The 6,054-nt window shown below is 51.8% G+C and overlaps 1 pseudogene; it reads right to left on the bottom strand.

The window, feature by feature from the left end:
• Nucleotides 1-3,194: 3,194 nt before the first annotated feature.
• On the bottom strand, nucleotides 3,195-4,636 carry LOC105518396 (annotated as a pseudogene).
• Between the last annotated feature and the right edge of the window lie 1,418 nt (nucleotides 4,637-6,054).

The following is a 6,054-nucleotide window of genomic DNA, read 5'->3' as shown; positions in this document are numbered from 1 at the left end:
TGATCCACCTGCCTTGGCCTCCCAAAGTGCTGGGATCATAGGTATGAGCCACTGTGCCTGGTCCGGCATCTCGTTTTTATATGGTATTGAAAAGCTAAACATATTTGGGTCTGTTAATCACATCAGAAGCTGTACTATGAGGAAGCACATGTTTTTAAAAAGTATGAAATGTTAATCTACAGAATGCTGGTGACAGACAATTCACAATTTCTAAGGATTAAAATTCTGAAAATATATGTAATTAAAACAATTAGAATAATAAAGAAACTTTGTATGCAAAATATATAGGGAGTAATTTGAGTAAGAAAAGTTATAAGACATGAGGTTGTGTTTTCTGTTAAAGGAAAAGGAGTAATATTAATAAATTATGTACTGAAAGATAATGACTGGCTGTTTCAGAATAAGAGAGACAAAAATGTAAGGAAAAACAGCTGAGGCTGGGCGCGGTGGCTCACTCCTGTAATCCCAGCACTTTGGGAGGCTGAGGCAGGTGTATCACCTGAGGTCAGGAGTTCGAGACCAGCCTGGGTAACATGGTGAAATCCCATTTCTACTAAAAAAAAAACCAGACAAAAATTAACCAGGCGTGGTGGTGCATGCCTGTAATCACAGCTACTTGGGAGGCTAAGGCAGGAGAATCGCTTGAACTCAGGAGGCAGAGGTTGCAGTGAGCTGAGATCACACCGTTGCACTCCAGCTTGGGCAACAAGAGCGAAACTCTGTCTCAAAAAACAAAGAACAACAACAACAAAAAGAAAAACAGCTGATACATTAAAAGAAAAAGATTGTGAAAGGAGGCCAGGCATGGTGGCTCACGCCTGTAATCCCAGCACTTTGGGAGGCTGAGGCAGGTAGATCCATGAGGCCAGGAACTAGAGACCAGCCTGGCCAACATGGCATAACTCCATCTCTACAAAAAATACAAAAACTAGCCGGGCGTGGTGGTGCATGCTTGTAATTGCAGCTACTCGGGAGGCTGAGGCACGAGAATCGCTTTAACCCAGGAGGTGGAGTGAGGCAAGATTGCACCACTCTGGTCTGGGGAAAAGCAAGACTCTGTCTCAAAAAAAAAAAAAAGAAAAAAAAAAGTTGTAAAAGGATTGTGGAAAAGGGATCTTATGTGGTCAAAGTTGGCTGTGATAGGATTTCTTTATTTATCTTTTTGAGACAGAGTTTCACTCTTGTTGCCCAAGTTGGAGTGCAGTGCCATGATCTCGGTTCACTGCAACCTCCGCCTCCTGGGTTCAAATGATTCTCCTGCCTCAGCCTTCCCAGTAGCTGGGATTACAGGCACCCACCACCATGCCCAGCTAATTTTTGTATTTTTAGTAGAGACAGGGTTTCACTATGTTGGCCAGGCTGGTCTCGAACTCCTGACCTCATGATCCACCTGCCTTGGCCTCCCAAAGTGCTGGGATTACAGGTGTGAGCCACTGCACCTGGCTGGATTTATTTTATTTATTTATTTATGAGACAGGGTGCCACTGTGTTGCCTAGGCAGGAGTGCAGTGACACTCAGCACTGAGGCCTGGAGGCCGGGCTCAAGTAATCCTCCCACCTCAGCCTCCCAAGTAGCTGGGACTATGGGCACGTGCCACCACGCCTGGCTAATTTTTTTTTGTTTTTGTATGTTTTGTAGAGACAGGGCTTCCCCATGCTGTCCAGGCTAGTCTCAAACTCCTGGGCTTAAGTGATCCACCCTCCTTGGCCTCCTGGAGTGCTGGGACTACGGGTGTGAGCCACCTTGCCCAGCCTGGATGGATTTATTTATAAGGTTTAATTAAAATTAGCTTTAGTATTAACAGTTCACTGATGCAAAAGTAGAATTTGGTCTTCTCTGTTAAAGTGACAGTTTCCTGGAATATTGGTCTGCTCTTGATTATGGAAGGTTTTTCTTTCTTTTTTTTTCACCTTGAAAAATACATATTTACAGGAACAATTTCCCATTTTCTGGGACTCTTTAAAAAAAAAAAAGGTCAATTTTGGGGAAGTAAAACAAACAGTGGAGACGAGTGTAGCACCATCCCCCAAATCACCAACCCCCAGGTCCCGAGGCCTGGGCTGGGAGAGGGCTGACAGGTGAGTCCAGCAGTCTTTTGAACCCACTGTCTCCTACCTAGAATAGAGACAGGACCAGGATTTATGTGCCCCATTCCTCCCTCCCAACTCCAGGGACATTGAAAGGGTCCTTCGTACCCACCTGCAGGAAATTGGGGAGCTGGGAGAGAGGGATCTGAAAATACACATTTAGTATCAGAAATAAACACTTGTTGGGAGAGGCAGCAGGAAGATTCCCCCCCCCATCCCTTCCTTCCCACCCACCCCACCAAACATAGGAAGAGATGACTCCCTCTCCCCTATTGAAAATCCCCATTTAAAAATAGATTATACTATCAAAACGGCAGCAGAGGAGAGACAGGGAGACCTGGAGTACTGGCTGGAGGGGCCCCCCAGATGGGGACCACCCCCAAAAATCCCCTCCACTGGGGGAAAACAGGCAGGACCCCAGGGAGTTTGGCAGACAAAGGAGTGGCTTCTCAGGGGGAAGAAGAACAAAGGGACATTCCTCCCTGGCCAAAAAGTTGGTTGGAAAAGGATAAGCTGTCTGAGAGAAAGGCTGGGGAGGTGGAAATTTCTATTTCAAGGGGGCGATTCTTCCTTGGCCAAGACTCCCAACCCATTAAATGGTACAAATTCTTCCTGGACCCCTGAGTATGGCCAGGAATAATAGAACGAAATAAACTAACTCTTCTACTCACATCCGAAAATGCAGACAGGGCTCCCTCATCTCCCCAAGGGCAGGCTGAGGAATAAAGAAAGAAAGGGCTAAGCCAGACCCTGATTGTCTTGTCTTGGGGAAAAAAGTGGGGCGGTGGGGGAGATGTCCTCACCATCCTAAAAGGTTAGGTCAGTCGCCTCCCAGTGGCCTTCACAAAATAAATAAACAAACCGCCCCTACCACTGAAGTAGGAGACGTGTAAGGGCAGCCACGGGGGGGACGGACAGAAAAGAGAGAAGCTGTGGCAGCTGTGTGTTTTCTGTGGGGGAGTTAATGAGAGTTAGTTACTCCTGTGAGTAATTCTTCCCAAGGATCCCCACCCCACCACACTCAGAGCGCGAGTCTTTCAGTTGAACTGTTTCTCCGTGAGAGAGCATGGATGGAGTGACCCCAGAAGGGATGATGGTGGTGGTGGTCATGGCTTCTGGGGCCCTGGGGAGAGCACCACCGGGTCGAGAGGCCATCCACGCTGACGGAAGGGGTGTGACCTGGGCGCTGCCACTGCACGGTAGCTGGCAGGAGAGCTTGGCCGGGCTACGGGGCGCCGTGGGACTCGGGGTGCTCCAGAAGTGAAAGCTGGGAGGCAGCGAGCTGGGTGTCAGCAGCACCGGGGTCAATGTATGCGTAGGAAGCAGGGACGGGGTCCGCGCCGGCCTCGGCGCCGGCGGGGGGGCCGGAGCCAGTTTCCGATCCTGGGGTCCGTTCGGGTCCCGGCCCGCCTAGCAGGCTCGGGCTGAGTGGAAGCTCTAGTCCCGGGGCTTCCGGCCCTCCTGCGGCTGGGAGATCTCAGGGCTGGAAGCCGCGTGGCCGCCGGCGGCTCTGCGGCGTCCGTAACGACGGGGCCTCCGGGCTGGCGCGCCCTCCCGTGGAGGGACTCTGGGCTCGGCCTTGGCGGTTTCCGGCACAAACCCTCTCTCTCCCGCAGCTTCCGACTCTTCCCCGGGCCCTTCCACTCTCACGTCTGGGGGCAGAGGCCGGCCCAAACCCGGCTCCACATTCAGCTCTTCGGATTTCAGGGTCGGGGCCTCGGGCCGGGTCAGGATGACCTGCAGAGGCAAGCCGGCTTCCTCAGCCTCCAGGCGGGCCTGCAGGCGGCTGGGACTGGTGCTCCCGCTCCCGGGGGCGCTGCTGCTCCTGCGCGAGCGGCGCTGGGGAGCAGCACAGCAGGCCGAGGCTGAGGGGGCGGCTGTGGCTGCAGAGACTGGATGGTGCGGGTGGAAGAGAGGCCCGAGCGCAGGTAGTTGTTCCGGCTGCTGCGCGCCAAACCGCCCGGGCCTGCCGTTCCTGCCGTTCCTGCCGTTCCTGCCGCCTCGGGCGTGCCTGGCTTTCCCCACACAGCGTTCCCCGGGGCGGCAGGTACAGCAGCAGGGGCCACATTCGCCACGGCGGAGCTCACAGACACCGCTGGTTGGGGCGGGCAGTCCTCAGTGGAGCACCCTGCGACCTCAGGATAGGGCACAGACTTGTAGACCAGCTTCTGGCCGCTCTCCTTGCGGATGATGTTCCTGTCTTAGTACGGCAAGGCCCGGCTGAGCTTGTCGTAATTCGTGGTGGTCTTGTTCTTGCGTAGCCCCCACAGCCGGGCCGCCTCCTCTGCATCCACCAGCTTGAATTCACCACCATCCCGTGAAGTCCAGGCGAGGTGGCCATTGCCTTGCTCTCTCGGCAGCTGCAGCAGAGACTGCCACAGCGTCACAGATGCGTCCATCGCTGGGGGAGCGCTCGCGCCTTCCGGGGGTACCTGTGTGTAGCGTGGCGGTGGCGCTGGCGCTGGCGCTGGCAGTGTTGGCAGCTCCGGGGGGCGGGGGCTCCATACGCTGCCCCACCGCCCCCCAGGCCTGGGTTCTGAGGCGGCGGTGGCGGTCTGAAGGTTTTTCTTTACCTGTTAAGTAATTGGCCTAGGAAACTAAGATTTTTGTGTTTCATCAAGATAATTTCTTGTGCTTCATGTTGTCTTTCATTATGTCTTTGATTAATGAAAAAGAGCATTTTTTTTTTTCCCGCAAAGATACTTTTCTGAAGTAGAGAGCTGCCTTTGACTTTGCAAGTCTCCACAAGATATAACAAGACAAGCATCGAAAGTAATGATTTGGGGTGACTTTGCCCTGGTTACATTAATAATGAGATGTGGGGTGGCTAAGGGAAAGAGAAGAGGAAAAACGGACAGGCCGGTTAGGCTTTTTTCTTTAACGTTACTCTGGTGGGGACTGGTCCTGGGATGAAGGTCCATGACTTTGGAGAGGGTGAGGCCTTTTTGCCTCGGGTATGGTGGGTCCACCCCCTTCTCAGCAGTCCGACTGCCATCTCGGTCGTTAGGAGCACCAGATAGGGTCCTTCCCAGGTGGGTTCAAGCTTTTCCCCTTTCTAGCTTCTGATGAGAACGTGATCTCGGGGCTGGTGTTGGTGAGCTGGGAATTCAAAGGAGGAGAGGGTAGAACACAGACTGAATACATAGATTTTAAGAAACTGATCTTTTGTCTCAAATGTTGGGAGGTCAGTTGTGGAACTTAAATAAGGCAACCTATAAAGCATTACATGGGACTGAATGAACCAATCAGGATAATTTTTGTTTTTGAGATGGAGTCTCACTCTGTTGCCCATGCTGGAGTGCAGTGGTGCGATCTCGGCTCACTGCAACCTCCACCTCCCAGGTTCAAGTGATTCCCCTGCCTCAGCCTCCTGAGCAGCTGGGATTACAGGCATGCACCACCACGCCCAGCTAATTTTTTTGTATTTTTAGTAGAGACGGGGTTTCACCATGTTGTTCAGGCTGGTCTCAAACTCCTGACCTCATGATCTGCCGGCCTTGGCCTCCCAAAGTGCTGGGATTACAGGTGTGAGCCACTGCACCCAGCCGAGGATAATTTTTAAATGACTTTTTGTTAGAAATATTGCTGGTTCTTTAATGTTTTGTTTTCCAGATTTTAGAAAGCTTTTTTTCCCTTAAGTTGTCAATAGTTTACAGCAATTTGGTAAGTTACACCTTTGCGAACAGAGATGAAACAACTATTTTCTCCCTAGTCCCTCCAGAACCCCAAAACGAATAGTGAGTGTTCTTATTGAAGGCGGCCAGCCCGTCCACACCTGTGGGTATTTCTCGTCAGGTGGGACGAGAGATTGAGAAAAGAAACAAGACACAGAGACAAAGTATAGAAAAAGAACAGTGGGCCCAGGGGACCGGTGCTCAGCATACAGAGGACCCGCACTGGCCCCGGTGTCTGAATTCCCTCAGTATTTATTGATTACTGTTTTCACTATCTCACTAAGGGGAATGT

This window comes from Colobus angolensis, unplaced genomic scaffold, assembly GCF_000951035.1.
Source record: "Colobus angolensis palliatus isolate OR3802 unplaced genomic scaffold, Cang.pa_1.0 Scaffold32, whole genome shotgun sequence".
Taxonomy (NCBI): Eukaryota; Metazoa; Chordata; class Mammalia; order Primates; family Cercopithecidae; genus Colobus; species Colobus angolensis.
Note: the sequence above shows the minus strand (reverse complement) of the source record. Positions and strands in the feature narration are given on the sequence as shown.